Source organism: Cavia porcellus, unplaced genomic scaffold (genome assembly GCF_034190915.1).
Source record: "Cavia porcellus strain 051 isolate PalLab524CR breed Dunkin Hartley unplaced genomic scaffold, mCavPor4.1 scaffold_26, whole genome shotgun sequence".
Taxonomy (NCBI): Eukaryota; Metazoa; Chordata; class Mammalia; order Rodentia; family Caviidae; genus Cavia; species Cavia porcellus.
Genome location: NW_026947509.1, coordinates 46,187,904 through 46,205,466, shown reverse-complemented (window position 1 = coordinate 46,205,466; position 17,563 = coordinate 46,187,904). Strand labels below are relative to the sequence as shown.

The window sequence follows — 17,563 nt, the reverse complement described above, 5'->3', positions numbered from 1 at the left end:
ACAACTTGGGGCAATACTTTTTTTTTGCCCTAAAAACAGTTTTAATCAGAAGTCTGGTTGGGGAGGTTTTAATTCAAGTATTCAATACTTAAGTATGTTGTTTAAAAATGAACAAGAAACCAAGCATGGTGATGACACCTGTAATCCCAGCACTCTGGAGGCTGAGGCAGGAGGATCACTGCAAGTTCAAGGCCAGCCTGAACTGCATAGTGAAACCCTATCTCAAAAAGATTTAAAAACAAAAACAAAACTCAGTTTCAGCCAATATCAGATTTTAAATTTTATTCTTGCTCTTGCCAAATGGTAGTGAAAACATTTTAAAAACCACATCTTGAATTTAGGTTAGTTATGACGATGACCTTTTCTATTGAAAAATAATTTACTTCAAGGGGAGGATTCTGTGAATCACTCTCACTTTACCGTGAGGGCTTCAGTGAGTATTGAGCAGAAATTTGCAGAGCTTGTTTAAGTAAAAGAGCCAGTTAAGTCATGGTGGACTGTGACACTGTAGGAGTGTGACAGACCTTGTGCCAAGTCAGCCAGCTACTTTTAGGAAATGGTTTTGAAATAAGGAGATACTCATTTTGGCACAGCTGAGACATTTTTGGTATTCCAGTGTCACAGATACTGGTACGTGTATTACATTTCAAGTTCAGGCACTTGGTAGTACTGTGGTGACGAGTCGTTAACTCTGTGGACAACCTGAAATTACAAATACTTCTATGGCATTAGGTTACTGATAGGATCAACAGGTCTGCTGTTGAATAAGGGAGAGCATTTATTGTTTGCCCAAAAACTTAGTTTTTAAGGTAGACACTGGAGTACCTGAATCAAGAAACATTGTAGCACAAGTGTGAGGAAAAGCCTCAGGTGCCATCCAAGGGTGGTTACCTAACATACCTCCTTCTCCACCTGGGCAGCACATGCCTCTGTGTTCTTAGCACTCCAAAGGAGGAGAAAGGGTAGGTAGAGGAAGGCTGCTTCCTCTAGCAGTCAAAAGAGCGAAAACAGGAAAAAGACAAAGTGCTGAGAAGAACCAGGTAGAAAAGAAGAGAAAAGGTTATGCAGTCAGCGGAAAGAGCCCTTTCCGACAGCTGCTGTAGGTTCTGTGTGTAGGACACCTCTCTTTGCTGTCTAAATTTGGTGCTCACTAAATTTGTCTGCTTGGAGGACCGTCTGGGGATAGAAGTAGCAAATCAGAAGCTCCTTTGCTTTGCTTGAAACTTCTTTGCCCAGCTTTTACCTTTGTGCTTTGGTCTGGAGTGCTAGTGGGGCACAGGTAGATTTCTAATTCAGGTTGGGGAAAATGTTAATTCATATAGTGTGACATAAATACAGACCTATTAAATGCCTCCTTTTGCATGAGAGAGTGCTGTATTGAGTTGCTCTGTGACTCATGGCCCATCTACCTGCTTTTCATTCTTAATTCTAGTTGGTACGTGGGGAATTGTTCTCCTGCTTCGGGTAGGAATACTTTATCTCCTGTAGGGGGCAGAGTCTCAAAAGAAAAAGGAAAAAAAAATTAAGGAAACCTCTGGTTTTTAAATTACTTACGAGGCTGTTCGATATATCACAGATTATTATAGCAGATGAACCTTTAAAAATTGATCTGTATTTCTCACAAACACAGTTAATTTCAACCAGCTGTTTCTGGCTTTTGTACCTGTGTCATCTAACTTTGTATCCTCACAAAAACACACATGCAGTGAAAAAGCTGGATGTGTACCATGTTTATCTGCCAAATGCCAAAAGTTCCAGGACACTGTTTTTTAGTGAGTTTGAGCTTTGTATCTTATTTTTAACAGACGCTAATTCGCAGTATTTCTTGGCTTTAATAGCATGGCCCTTTACAGCATTTTATGTCTACTTCGTTCTCCTTTTAAAAAACATTTTGGATGAGTAGACTTTAAAAGTGGAAGATCACACTGAGCAACTGCTTATTATGGTATCATTTAGTTGCTGTTCAGAGAAACCATAAATATTGGCTTTTAAATCTGTAAAATAGTACGATTGGCTTTATTTCATTGCATTCTTTCTGTAAGTGAAGGAGTCTCTATCGCCTTCTTTAAAATTTAGATTAAAAAAAATAATAAAAAATAAATAAAATTTAGAGCCCTGTAGAGCAAATAGACCATGACCATCCAGAAACGCCTGAGGTATGGTTTTGAAAATATATGCTGATACTTCACTGCATGTTTCCTGACATGCACGTGGACTTTTGATGGTTCTGATGGGTGATGTGTGGATGCTCCATCACTTCCTCTCTAGTTTCATAGCTGCCCAAGCTTAGGAAGTCCTGGCTGTTGAGCCTTCCTGCTGCTCCTGATACTTAACTGTGGTCCTGATTGCCTCTGGGGTTTACTACTGGCTGGGCTTCTTCTCGAAATATGAATCAAAATCTGCTTATTGTCATTCATCGTTTGCCCAGAAACTTGCACACACCTAGACACGAAAGCAGGAAAGCAGGTGCAGTCTCTACCCTCAGGAAGCTTGCAGTCGGCCAAGGAAGACAGCTGTTTAACGAGACAATCATGTCAGTGACCCTCAAATGGCAACTGACAGAAGTGAAACCAGGATACCAGTCTGTACAAGTTTCAGCAGTGGTGTCAGATAGAACTAGAGAAACTGGAAATCTTCAATCATTTTTGAATTAATATTTGACCGTGAAGGTTCTCAAGTGAAGGAACCTACGCTGGGGGCTGGTATTGAAGAAGAACTGGAACTTTAACCATGCTTAGGTTAAGTTTTGAGGAACATCTCTGTAGCAGAAAGCAAAATGTGCTCCTTTAGCGAAATTACTGATTGGAATTCAAAATTATGTTTGGCAAAGGCAGGCATGGTAGCACATGCCTGTAATACCAGCATTGGAGAGGCTGAGGCAAGAGGATCACTGTGAGTTTAAGGCCAACCTGAACTATATAGCGAGACCCTATATCCAGACAACAAACAAGCAAATTACGTTTGGCAATGAGGATCAATGTCAAATATTAATGCTAAAACAAATTATTATTTCTGAATATGTGCCTGTAAGTTTCTAAGGTGATTTACTCTTCAGTGCTGTATAAATTGGATTAAAAGGCAGCAGCTTGTGTTTGAGATGAGTACCTACTTATTCATACTCAATAGATACATAGTTTTCTTGGCACTAGCACACACAGATGTTTTTCCTGTAATTTACCAACAATCAAGAAACCCAGCAGTTGAGTGCTGTAATCACAGGGCCCCAGGACTTGTTTATAGGCGTGACAAGAGGCAGAGCTCACCTTGGAAAGTGTTCCTCATGTGACTGCTTTGCAATTGGACGGCCCTCTGAGCTTGTGAGCTGAAGTGGGACCTGTCACAGGAAGAAACGGAGCCTAAGGGGATCCCTTCACCAGCTCGAACTGTCAGTTTTTAGAGTTTTACTCCTTTCTGCTGTTTAACCTCTGGAGACTGCTGTTGGTAATTACTTCTCTCTGGCATGAAGAACTTTTTGCTTTCTTTTTTTTTTTTCCCTTCTAGGCCCTGGGAGGGGTAAACTCAAAGGGGGGAAAAGTTTTGCTATGAATTCTTGAGCCATTTAGTGCAAATTCCTGTAATTACCGGCATTGTGTCTTCTCTGAATGGCACATAATACAGCAGAAGCCATTCCTAATTGAGACCTTACAGGAGGTACAAATCCCCTCTTTGTTCAGCCTGACAAATTAGTGCCAGAAAGTGGCAGGGTCCAGGGGGAATCAAAGGCAAGAAATACAAAGATGGAACTTAAGGCTACAGTAATAACCCTCTCTTGTCCTGAAGGAAAAAAAAGTAATGACCAATGAAAAATGAAGGTTTTTTTTTGTTTTTGTTATAAATTCCCTTGACATGACAGCACCTCAGGGCTGCTCTATTTATTTAGCAAAAGTGATTAAATAGTAATACAACAGGGCGGTCCATTGTTTCCTTGGCGCCCCCACCCCCTGCTGCCCAGGCTAATTGATTGACAAGAACCTCTGATAAAGAAGTATGTTGTTAGGACCTGCTGGGGGGAGCATCCCACCCCTCGGGTTGTCTAAGAAGGCGTGTTTCATTTTTGTTTGAATCTCACTCTGGTTTTTCTTTGCCCCACACTATCCCGCTACCCCATTTCTGTCCCTTCTTATTTTCCCTCTTGCTTTTTTCTTTCTTCCTGGCATTCACAAACAGGTAGAGGCGAATTAGGATGGTAGAGTGCTCTTTTGACAAGTTTATCCACAGTGACAATTCCCTGGCTCTCCCTGCTTTTTGTGAGGCAGAAGGGCAGTGTGAGAAGAGAGAGGGAAAAGGGGTGATAACTGGTGCTTTAAGGACAGAAAAGTACTTGTTTCTTATGTGTGGGAATAGATGTCTGAAGTTAGTGTTGGCACTAAGATTTTTCTCTTCAATTTCTTTGAAGAGTCTGTACACTTAATAACATTTACATGTAGTAGCAAAAGGGGAGTTATAAACCCAGAAATAAGAAGTTTTTACTCTCAGTTCCCAAGAAGCCAGGATTGATTATTTGGAGATAAAATCTAGGTGCTCTGTAGTTCAGCACCCCAAGGATGTTGCTGTAAACTGTGAAAGATGACCAAAGGCTTCTAGGCAGGTAATTAATAGTTCCTGGTTATGTATGCTCAACTAGCTAAGCTAAAGATAAATCCTTAATTTAACTCAGTTACAGCTGCAAAAACAAATCATTTCAAGCCCCTATGAAAGCCCCTATGAAAGCAAAATATATTAAACAAACAGTATCAACCTTGTTAATACCACATGGCATTTCATGTGATAAATGAGAGCATTTTTCTGGCGAAGGCCTGTTTTATGACTCATTTAGACATAAAGAATACCTTTACCCTAGCAATACAAGCATCTCTGATAGAAAGTATGGGTGGTTAATTATTCATGAAATAGCTGCCTTTGTGGAAGTCTGCAGTTTTTCTGTGTTGGGCCTTTTTATTTACTTATTGACCTTGGGGTAAATCATGCAAAATAACTGTTCCTAAAAAGAGAGAAATTGAATTTGGAGGTACTTATAAATCAGCATATGAATCACACACAGTTAAGTTCTAAGTGCTAAGAAGGGCAGTTGTATATTACGATCTTGGGGAAAAAATTAAAAAGTTCTTAAGTAGATAAAATTCATTTTCATTCTCACATGAAAAATTCGGAGGTCTTTAGTAACTAACGTACCACAAGATTGTCTAAAGAAATAGAAGGAGAAGCAGAAATTGATTTTCCTTGCTATTTCCAATTCTTACCTTTTTAGTATTTTTCTATGTCTCCCACTTGGTAGGAATGATGTAGGATTTGATTTAGGGAGTAGGCAGGTAGCCAACTGGAGGAAAAATGACGGAAGAAAAACTATGAATTGTTTAATTAGTTGTTGTCTTCTCACACTGTGTGATGTGAGTCCTTTTGTTAATTTTGGATCGTTGGGTCACATAGAAAAAAATCTCTGGAAATTGTTGTGTTGTTTTGTTTGTTTTTTGTTTTGCCAAAAGGCTAAATTTTATTTTCTCAACCTCAAGTATCACCATAGAGGGTTGCTGATGGTTTTATGGAAAGATTTGCTTCAACAAGCAATTATTAGACTCTTTGTGTGTGCTACACATGTTCTTCAGGGTCTTCAATCCTGTTAAATAGGAATGAGGAGCAGTCTGTCCTCTTCAAAGACTTGCAGAACCCTCCTCAAAGTAGGTAAAGGACTTGAAGGGGGTTAGCAAGGGAATAGGACTGGACGACTGGGGTCAAACCATCACACTATGTCATTGTATTTGTGTATGTCAGAAAATCTCTGTTGCAGAGAATTTCAAAGCCAAAGAACTAAAGTGACCTCCTACTGCCTCTTTGTTTTTTGGGAGGGGCCTTTGCACTGAGCTGTGTCTTTAACCATTTTTTTTTTAAAGACAGAGCTTGATAAGTTGCCCATGAAAGGCTCAAACTTGTAACCCTCCTGCCTCTACCTCCCAGCATGCTAAGATTACAGATGTATGTCACCATATCCAACCCTCCTACTCCATTTAAATTTTTGTCTTAATCCTATACTTGGGTGGCTGAGGCAGGAGAATTGCAAATCCATGGCCAGCCAGATTTACATAGTAAGTTCAAGCTCAGCCTGAACAACATAGTGAGGCTCTGTCTCAAAACACTAACCAAATAAATAAATAAACTTTATATTTCCCATGGAATTAAATTCAGAAGAAATCTCCTTATGAATGTGTGTGCTCATTATGTAGTAGGTGCTAGGGAAGGCACTAGAGAAGTATAGTTATGGTCTGAAACCCTAGGATGCTATAGTCTAGCTGAGGGTACACAAAGGAAAATGGAGAGGTGCTAGACCTCCACACCAGGACTATGTTATACATTGCTTAGTGTTTGCCAAAATCCCCAAGACAAAGAAATTTGGGTTGTTTTGTGAATGACCGACAGTTTTACCCAAGGATTGTTGGGTAAAGACCCCTTTCAGCCTAAAGGCTATTGGTAAATATGCACAATAATGATGAGAAGCTGCATAGTTCAGTAAGAGTAAAGACTGGGTCCTTTTGCCTGTGTTTGCAGATCTGCAACTCACTGGTTGTATGACCCTGAAGAAATTACTTAATCTCTCCCTATTCCATGTTTTCATCTCAGATGTGAAAAGATAATTACATCTACCTCGTTAGTTTGTAGTGCAAGTAAATTGAGTTTAAGGGCTTAGAACAGTGCCTAGCACAGAGTAAATACCATGTAAGTGTTAGCTATCATTAATGTTTGCCCACCTATGACAGTAATTACCTGGATAAAGATATAATAGGCATACTTATCAAAATCACAGCTATTATAAAACTAGGTTGCACAACTAATATGTGGAATGACAGAATCAATATTCTGAAATGTAAATCAGAAGAATGGATCAAAACAAGCCAGATGAGATTGAGAGTGATAGCTAGCCCTATACTTATGTTCAGAAAATTACCTGCAAAGATGGAAAGCAAAGAAACTTAACCTGACAAAGCCCATGTGGGAGGCAGTACAGATGAGGCAGTAGGGAAGCCAGCATTTGTGCTCAATGGCCCACCCGAAGCATCCACAAAGCAGGTCCAGAAAAAAGAGATAATGTCTTCCCTGCTCTCTGCCCTGGCCAGACCACATCTGGAAACTTCCATCATAAATGCAGTACTTTATGCCCCCATCTGTCAATGTACAATAAGATAGTGAAAGGACTAAAAACCACAGACTACAAATGTCACCCAGACTGAGATCATAGGTATCAGTCCCCATGTTATTTGAAGGCCGCTGCCACTTAGAAGAGAAGATACCCATAATCGATGTGGTAATTCCTGGACCAAGGTAATAGAAATACCCAGGATGACGGATTTCCCAAGGCCAGGGATCAAAATACTTAGAACAGCAAGAGGCCTGACCCATGAGACTGGAAAACCTGAACTTTCTGGTTTCAAGACAAGAATGCTTAAATTGTCTCATCTAGAGTTTTCTCATTTTCAAGATAAAGAGACTTATTCAGCCCTTCTGCAAATGCTTGTTGATGTCTTACAACATATTGAGATCTGTACTGGATACATAGAAAACAAGAGCATCCCATTATGAGTCCTCACAGAAAGTGGAGATTTGATACCAAATAAATAGGTAATTATACCACACAGTTGAACTTGAAGGTCTTTGACTTTCACGCTCTTCATCTCTGGCTGGCATAGTTTAGAGGGAATGACTGTGCTCTATATATAGTCTTTTTGTCTCTCATTCTGTGATTCTTTGATTATCTATAGAGGATTAGGAAAAGTGGGATTAAGGTCCTCCATTTAAGTCTTATTTCATAAGTCATACCATTTTCCTTTAGGGAAGAGAATTTAAACCAGTAAAAATATCAGTTGACAGAAAAGACAGCAGATAGGAATCCTTTTTCTCATTCTGATATCTATTATTGGATAAATTACTTTTTACTGTTTTGCATTCTAAGTTTGTAGGTTCAAGAAATCATTTTAAATAAAAATAAATGAGCAAAAAATACGAATACACATTGAAATAGTAATGTGAGCCTATGGAAGAAGAAGAATGTTATATAATTTGTATTTTAAACCATTTCACATCCTAAAGTTCAAAGAGATTTGATCACTTTATATAAGTAAGCCGTTTGATTTTATAGAACTTAAATTTGCTTTTTTGATTTATTCCTGGTATTCTTATCACAGAAGTCATATGTTCCCCTTTGATATGTTTCAGAAGAATAAAATCATTTTGAATTTCAGAAGACATAGATCTTTTGATAGACCTTCCTGAACTTCATAGGCCATCGCTGTGCTTTTTTTTTTTTTTTTTTTTGGCCGTTCATTTCTCCAGTCTTTGTTGCTATACTTTGGTCTGGAAAGTTGTCCCTTTTTGTAGCTTCCTTTTTGGTTAACATTGTCCTCATCCCATGTTCATTTCTGGCTGAACTTCTAAAGAAAGTGTTAATGTACTACTGGACTCCACATTGAGTTAAAAGTTTCTGTTTACTGACCTTTCACTGGGAGAGAAACTGGTCTAGGTGTGGTTTTAGGATAGACGGGGGTAGGTCAAGATCCTCCTTAATTTCTAGCTAAGTTACTTGAAAAACTAAGGTTTTCATGAATTCCCAAGAGTCAGAACTACTTGAGAGGTTTTCTAAAACCCATTACACTGTCTAATAGCAGAAACATACCTAAGTGAAAACCTTGCCATTTTAAAATAAATCTGTAGATAAGGAAAGCTAATAATTCAGCAATGCCATTTATTTCTTCCATTAATATTTTCAACATATTAGGCTACAGTAGTTCCAGAAATTGAGGCCTATGAGTAACCTAAAAGTAAATTTTGTGGAAGAAATGTGGCTGTCTATATGTCCTTATACCTTGAAATATAAGACAGAAAATGTTTTAATTAAATCACATTAAAAACAAAGAGCACAAAACTCCTTTCCTTGTATTATTTGGGGGAAATTCTGAAGGTTTTAGAAGCTCCTTGCTAGAAACCATAGGACAAAGATTAGACAAACTCATTATTATACAGTAGCACAGGCATTGAATAGACCAGTTCCACAGCAAAAATGGCATCAGAAGAAGTATGTGGTTTCCACTCTGAGAATGGGGAAGCGTCTGCCCACTTGCCATTTCTTCATTTCCAGTCAGCTAGTGGGGTATGGCTTCTACTGGCTACATCCACCTGGGAAGGGAGTCTTTCTGGGTGATTTGGGGACCAATCAGCCTGAGAGTAGACAAGCTGCCCAGCCTGACTGTAGTCCTCCCAGAGCCCAGCTGAGGGTGAGAGAGCGATGTCGGTGACAAAATCATCTTTCCTTTCTTACTCAGGACCCATCTCAAATCTTGGTTTAAAATAGAGGGAGTTTCCTTTTCAATAGATATAAAAGTAAGCAAAATTAACTTTATGTATTATGTTTACATGAAATATCTTTTTTTTTTTTTTTTTTTTTTTTTTTTGAGACAAACTCACTGTGCAGTTTAGGCTGACCTTGAACTCCCTATGGAGCCTAGGCTGGCCTCAACCTCATGGCTGTCCTCCTGCCTCGGCCTCCTCAGTGCTAGGATTACAGGAATTGCTGAAAAAGCAATTTAGTTTCTGCTATATACCACTTCTAGAAGGGAACTAGGATTCTGACCTGTTGGCTTACATTAATTTCCAGTAAGATCATAAACCACATTGTAGCCAGGCGTATACCAAGGGCTGTGTCTTACTCATGCCATTTCAGTAAAGTAGCTCGTGGGATTGAACCAAAAGACATGCTGAAAATACCTACCTTTCAGCTCACCAGGCTGTCCCCGTGACACAAAGGAGTAGACTAGTTCAAAAACCTTAGTCTCTTTCTCATCCATAAAGATGTTCTTCTCAAGCCCTGGATTATTAGAGAACACACAGAATAGTGGACACGCATGATGTGTCTAGAGGCATCTAGACTCGGTGGGGCAAGCAGTAAAGTAGCACCAGAGCTGGGACCTCCACTTGTAGCCCCGCCACTGACTTAGATAGCCCGGGCAACCTTTGGACAGACTTGTGAGCCAGCATCTTCAGCTCTCTCTCGAGGGGAAACTGTCTGGCCTTGGCTGGGAACAGTCCACACGTTACATTGGCCAAGCCAAAGGAGACCTGTCTATCTGCCAGCACTATGCATCCCTGCACTTTTGCTCAGGAGATATGGGGAAGTTTCCCAAGTGCTCTTTAGATAAAGAGAAGTCTTTACGGCCTAATAATGGCTAAAACAGCTTTTGGAAAATGGTGTTTCTTCTCCAATGTTAGGATGAGGAATTTTACCTGAAGTAAAGGTGCCTGATCACGCCTCGGGTTTCCTGGCAACCCCTTGAGCCTAAATTAGATGAGCCTCATCTCAGGAATCTCTTCACTGACATGGTTGCTGCCTCTTTCCTCCCCACCCCCCTGGTTTGGATGCTTACTGTCTGTACCACGGTCCCTACAAGGTTTATAGGTTTGATAAGTGATACCTCCTCATTTTCCTCTGGGGAATCAGAGCCTGATCAATATATCACATGTATTCCCTAAATACTGTGTATATTGTTGTAAAATGGACCCTGTACTAGGTAGATGTGTGTGTGTACCTGGTCTCAGGAGACGCTGCCAAGGTAGTGCTGCCTAATACAGCAGACACCAGCCTTTCCCCGAGAGCCAGGCTGGGTCTGCAATGGTCCTGAACTCAGCATCAGCTACCTATTTCTCCATCTGTGGGGACAGCATAGGGAGAAGCAGGGAGGAGTGGGCTAGGAAATGCTCTCAGACAGCAACATGAGCACCAGAGGACAGGGTTTCCTGTGTGCAGGTATTTTTTGTGTTTTTTCTACCAACTCTAAATAAACTAATACCTAAGTAACCTAGATAAGCTATCTTCAAATACTAGTTAAAAAGTTAATGTTGTGCTTGATCACAAATGTGTTTTTAGAGAGACAGAAAAACATAGAAGCCATAATAGAAACGAATGAAGGAAAAAAGTAAACCAAGGCCTAAGTTTCATAGAACATAAAGAATTTGGGATGAAAATGTAAAAATTCAAGTCTGAATATACAGGAAGCTGATGAAAGTCATCTTTTTCACGTTGAGACTTCTCATAGCACTACTCAGATCCACACTCATGACTTTAATTTTGTCAAATTATTGTCATTACTAAAATAGCTCAAGTAGACATTACTCTGAGAGATGCTGTCCCAGGGTTTTTCAAAGGTTTAGCAAAAAAGAAGAAAGATTGTGTTTTAAAGATAGTGTAATGTTCAAAGAGGAGACCTGAAGCACAAGGGAAGAGAAGCAGGTGCCACGCACAGGGTGTGATGTGACAGAGAAGTCAGAGGGGACCCAAGTTTCATATTAGCTCAGCTGAGGCTGTATAAAAATAGACTTCTGAATATGCTATAAGGAGGCATAGGCTTCAGAAACAGTGAGGAAAGCGAAGTTGCTCTTTAGGTAAACCAGAAGGATAATCTGAGCTTTGAAGCCAGAAAAGTTTTGAGTCAGTCCTAGCAGAGATGTGATGAGGAATTACGGGAAGAGAGTTGGTGGTGATTTAATACAATGTAAATGCTGATAGAAATAACCGGAAGGAACATAATTGGGGCACACTGTAAATTCTCTAAGACAAAAGTGTTCAGCAGGGCTGAGACTAGGGCAAGATGACTACAGCACTCGTGATAGGCACAGAATTCGGGGTGTCAAGAAATTTCGATAGTCAAGGTAAATCTATAAGAAATAAATATAAGGTTTAAATAGAGACAGTGTCAATATTACTAAGTTTTCCTTTTGTCTCAAGCTCTCACATGGCTCAACATCATCAGCAAGATAGTTTATTTCATAGGATGTCTTCCCCCAAAGACCCTCATGCATAAGTTTCAGGCAGCCCATCCTAGCTAGCACTTGTGCTTTTCCTAGGATAGTGAAGGTCACCTCCCTTCCCTGTCATAGGAGAACCTGCGAAAACTCCCAGGACTGCACGTGTAGGCCAGAACTGACAGGAGGAGGTGAAGTGATGCTGTAGGACTGTGCCTACCGCCGGCGGCATTCGTGTCTGGAAGTATCCTCTCACTGAGCCCTTTGGTTGATGCACTTGCTGTTCAAAGAGTTCTTGCTGGGCAAGTGTTTCCCTGGGAAGATTCATTTGTGAAGCCCGGGGCTGAGGCTAGAACACTAGACTGGAGACTAGAGACTGCAGACTAGAGCGAATAGTGGCACACTGTGGACAAGGCCTCTTACCCTACTGTCGTGATGAGAAAGCAGAGCTGGGAACGCTTTCCTTGCGAGCAGACTCGGAATGTGGAGCTCTCATGTTTTCCCTCTGGTTGTCGCACTGTCACAGGGCTTTCCACAGTGACATTGTTGATGCTTTGAGCCCCCTAGCTCTTTTTTTTGGGAGGCTTGTCCTGTGCATTGTATGATGTTTAGCATTACCCCTGTTCTGCCTCTGCTAGACACCATGACAGCTGTCACAGCTCGCCCTTTGGGCAACAAAAATATCCACAGACATTGCAGAATCCCTGCTTGGTACTGACGTCTCTCCTGGGTGAGAATGCTGGGCAAGCCGTGAGGCCTGCCAGCTACACCTTCTTTTCGTCACTCAGTTCTTTTAAAATCATAAATATTGAGGCTGGGGATTTAGCTCAGCAGCATAAGCGCCTGCCTTGCAAGCAGGCAATCATGAGTTCGATCCCCGGTACCGATAAAAAAAGTAAAATAAAATCATAAATATCTTCTGATGAAATGCATGCTACTTCACACTACCCAAGGTTTTATAACCTGTTACCTCAGCATCTTCTTTGATGGATTTAAGTAAAAATAGTTCAGCCATCATTCCATCAAATGTATTAGATGTTTTCAGTAACACTATATCCAATTTAAGTTGCTTTGTATAATGAAGGGTAATTACTTCCAATCAGCTGACCCATAACACAGGAGAGTTGGTAGCTCAGATTTTTCCAAATCTGTCTTTGGACTTAATCCCTGAAACAAACAGCATTCCCAGATTCCCCAGCCCACAGCTACCTTCTGCTCTGAATAATGGAGCTCGTACAATTGTCACTGGTTCAAAACATCATGGGATAGATTCCCTCCCTGCCCCATTTTACTGTGGAACCCAGTTGGCCTCAAACCTGCAACCCCCCTACCTCAGTTTCCGGAGTGCTGGAATTACCAGTGAGCACTTGTCTGGTTTAGCTCATGGGCGTCTCGGACAGTCTCTTTATCATCCCCTTCACATGGGCAGTTACCAAATTGTTTGCAGTTGTCTCTGTACTAACACTTTCATTTTATCCCTTGCTATTCCCACAGATACACCTAGTCAAGCTTGGACTGGTGCAATAACTTACCAGCTGATTCTCTCCTCTCCTGTTTCTTCTTACCCATCAATCCTTGCAAAGCGCAGATTACACCCTCTTGAGACAACCCACGCTGTTTTGGTATCTTATTAGTAAACGCACTTACTCTGAGCGTTTAGCATTCATACGTTCTAGCTTTACTTTATCATCCCAAACTCTCTTTCTTGCTTAAAGTGAGCCTCAAATATCTAGAATGTTCAGTGTTTTCTGACGTGACCCCATTTTTCTGATTTTAACCTTTCTTTCTTGATGTTTATTTTTCCAGTTTTGTTTTTCTTCACATTCCAGCTTGAGCGCCTTTATGTCTACACAGCCTTCCTCAGTGGCCACAATTATTTGTGATTTCTCCAACCTTTGCTTTCTCTTATTATCATCTGCTTTCTACCATGCACACTTGTCCTGTCGCCAGCTGTTTCGAGAGCATGTCATGTTAATGCTTGAGATCCTAGGCTAAATTCATTAAATTATATTCTTTTGTATAAATTGATTCATATTTTTCTGTCCTTGTTACTTTGTCACCAACACAGAGACAATTTTTGTGATGTAGGATTGCTCATGAAGCATCACATCAGCCACTCCTCTTAGGGTCTGCCTTTTTATCAGCTGGAGAACTTTGAACAGAATTACTTAGTCCCCTCTGCCTCGGTTTCTTCATCTGCAAGATAAGGGTAATTCCTCCTTCATAGAATTGATTTGAAGGTTACATGAAGACACAAACACACATATGTGTGCAACGCAGTTATAATCATGCCTGGCATAATGTCAGTGTGTGTTTATCCATTTCTCTTCCCATTATTTATTACCATATTTCATTTTTTAGCTGTTTTATCATTTTCTTGAAAGCTTTTGAGGAAGGAACAGACAGACCCATAAGTAAATGAGAAAATCCAGTTCTGACTATTAAGAGGAAAGGAGGGGAAATTATACCAAATTTAGATTGTGTAAATATACTAGTAACTGAATTTAAGTTTGTCACTATTGAATTTATACTAATATAAACAGTGCTATTGAAGTGTCTTGTAAGAAAAACTAAAAGTAACTCAATTATGTCTTTTTGAAATGAAAAGCTATAGATCATTGTATTTATGACTCAGATATTTAGTAGATAAATAAGCAGCCAGAATCTCTAGTATGGTACACATGTTTACTTACTTGCCTTAGCAAAAATCAAGATTTATTGCTTTTCAAGATAAATTTTGACTAAATATTGACTTTAGTATCTCAATCATTGTTTACCTGAAAGACCAATAAATCTTGACACTTCTCAGTGTAAGTTGGAATCTAGTTGGTATTTATTAATTTATTTCACATGATATATAATCTTAATGACATTACATGAGATTAAACAAGCACTGTAGAATTTAGCAAGTTTATATATTCAGTTATCAGTAATTACCTGATATGTGAATTCACTTTATTTTTTATTTAAGTACTGTTAGCACTGGTAATACAATATAGGTCCTACCAGTCAAAACTGACTTATTTAAATATTCAATGCAACCTACACCCGTAGTACCAACCCTTGGGAGGCTGAGACAGGAGGATGCTGTGAGTTCAAGGCCAGCCTAGACTACATAGTGAGTTCAAGGCCAGGCTGAACTGCATAGTAAGACCCTGTCTCAAAAAACCACCCCCTCCCAAAAAATACTCGGTGCCAAACAAACTCACTTAATAGTAGGATACCTTTAAACCAATCAGTATTTGGATTGGATTTCCATCCGAATCTGAATTGATTGCCTTCCTTTAATTGCCTTAGTTCTGCAAGTATAATCAAGTCATACATGGTGCTGCTATGTGGATGGTCACTGTGTTGGCAGTGGATGTCTCTTGGACTCAGTCCTGGTCTCATCTGTTGCTGTCTCTGTCTGTCTAGATGTAGTGGATATCGTGCTATCTCAGCACCCAGGCCTAGTACTAATATTTTCTTTACAAGCATGACATTTGCCGTATTGCTGTAGGTACATCCATTTTGCCCTAGAGGATTTATTGCTTATGTTATACATATATATATATATATATATATATATATATATATATATATATATAATATATCCCAATACTGGTTATTGAACCCAAGGCCTTTATATATTGAGCTATATCACCCAGCCCTTTTTTCTTTTCTTTTCTTTTTTTAAATTTTCAGATAGGTCTTACTAAATCTCTAAATTACCTAAGAGTGAACTCCAATTTGTGATCCTCCTAGGGTGCAGGGCTCTTTCTGCTGTATTCTTAAGGTTGTAACTGCTGACGAAAGCTGATCTATTCTACAAGTGCCAGTTCACATTAACTTGAGTGTGTGTCAGCCCTCTGACAGTGCAGCAGGACCCTGAGAGTCAGAGTTTCAGCCAACGGCGAGTGGTGGCTTCCCACACACAACCACTTGCTGCTGTACAATTTGAGGTAAACATAAAGCGAACCCTGGAAGACAAGACCAGGCCGGGTAAAGCCAGAGGACCTGATGAGGAAAAAAGTTTTTTTGATGAACAGACGACTTTCAGTGCAGCTTTGGAAAGAACCAGCAAGTATACCTCGGGATTGTATGTGAGGCCATGTATTCCTGCCCTGCTATGACGTTCGTATCCCCTGGGAACAGAATTCACTGTCAAGGGACTGAAAACCTTATGGAGAAAATAAATTTTGGGTCAGGGATATAGCTCAGAGGTGCAACGCCTGCCTGATAAGGTGTGAGATCTTGAGTTCAATTCCTGGTACCAAATTTTAAAAAAAGAAATTGAAAGAGTTTCATTCTAACATGGTCCATATTTTCAGTCAACAAATGGGATGTCATCACCAGACATGCTATTCATATTAGCAATTACAGGTAGCACACAGTTGTTTTTTTGCTGGATTTCTCCTTCTGTTCCTCAGTTTCATTTGATATGCTTGTGAATACTGTCTTTTTAAATTTTAATTAAATTTAATTTTTATTTTTGGTTTTGTTTTTTGAGATAAGATCTTGCTATATAGTTCAAGTGGGCTTTTTAAAAAAAAAATATTTTTGAGAGGGTCTTACTATACAGTTCATTCTGGCTTTGAACTCAATTTTGTAGCCCAGGCCCGGCCTTGAACTCATAGTGATTCTCCTACCTCAGCCTCCCAAGTGCTGGGATTACAGGTACAGACCACCATGCCTGGCATACTGTTTGTCTTGTGATATACAAAATGCTTGTTCAGTGATATATGTTAGATTCTCTTCAGATGTTTGAAGTCTTCATTGATTTTATGATTACATAGATGCCTTCCGATAATTTTATAGGTCACCTGCCTGAATGGTAAAACCGAAGACTTGTGATGTTTACACCGGTCATCTCTTGAGTGTTTCCTGTTGCCCTCCCCTCCCCTTCCCTTTCCCCTGCCTTGTTATCATGGGGCTCCCTCTTTCCATCTTGGCACTGTCCCTTCCAGCTGTGTCAGATGCAAGTCGGGCCCCAGGATTGCTTTGCCTCTCTTTCCTTTAGTGGATATCAACGCTGCATTGAAAAGATTACTCTGGCTCTGTTAGACATCCTTTAATTGGAGAACTGCCCAGATCCTGCTAATCCCATACCAAATAAACATAACTTGCGGTTTGTACTAACTGTAACCTTCTACTTTAGAAAGTGTGGGTTCAGCACTTGGCTACTTGGTGAGCCAATGGTTATCAATGGCTATAGACTGTATTTCATACTAAGGAAGCTAAGTTCTTCATGACTCTCCCAGTTTCTCCCCCTCTTCCTTCTGGGGTGCTGGTGCCTGCTAGGCAGGTGCTCTAATTTAACCACACACCCGCGTCCCCAGCTTCCACAGTTCTTATAAATCAGCAAGTCACTCTGAACCTCCCCTTCTGTTTTCCTTCATTTTGGAAAAATTTGGTCCCAAGAGCATAGGATCAAAGTTGAGGGCTGCGAGCAGCATTTTAGGAAGAGCTCACCGCAATCAGGGTTCGCAGTCAGGGTTCGAGCCTCCCCGCTTGCTCCTTATCTCGCATGCCCGTGCGTTTATTTAGTAAAAGAGGATGTGAAACCTACCAGTTCTTTTCTTTCTGTTTTTCCAGAGCAGATGAAAATGTGACCTCTCACTCTCTCTCTTTTTCCTTCCGTTCTACGAAGGCAAGTTCTTATTTTTTTCTCAGAGCATTTTTGCCTTTTAAGCACAAGCCACCGGTGTTCCCTTACTAAACTGGAAAAAAAGCTCACTTTGGGGAAGTGAAAATGGGGCAGGGGCAGAGAGCACCACGTGCTTCCTTCGGTTCAAGAGACTCGCGT

The 17,563-nt window shown here is 40.2% G+C and overlaps 1 protein-coding gene across 10 annotated transcripts in view; it reads left to right on the top strand.

Moving 5' to 3' along the window:
• Positions 1-17,563, top strand: part of Plekhm3 (pleckstrin homology domain containing M3) — a 175,320-nt gene that overhangs the window by 42,673 nt on the left and 115,084 nt on the right. The window lies entirely within an intron of this gene.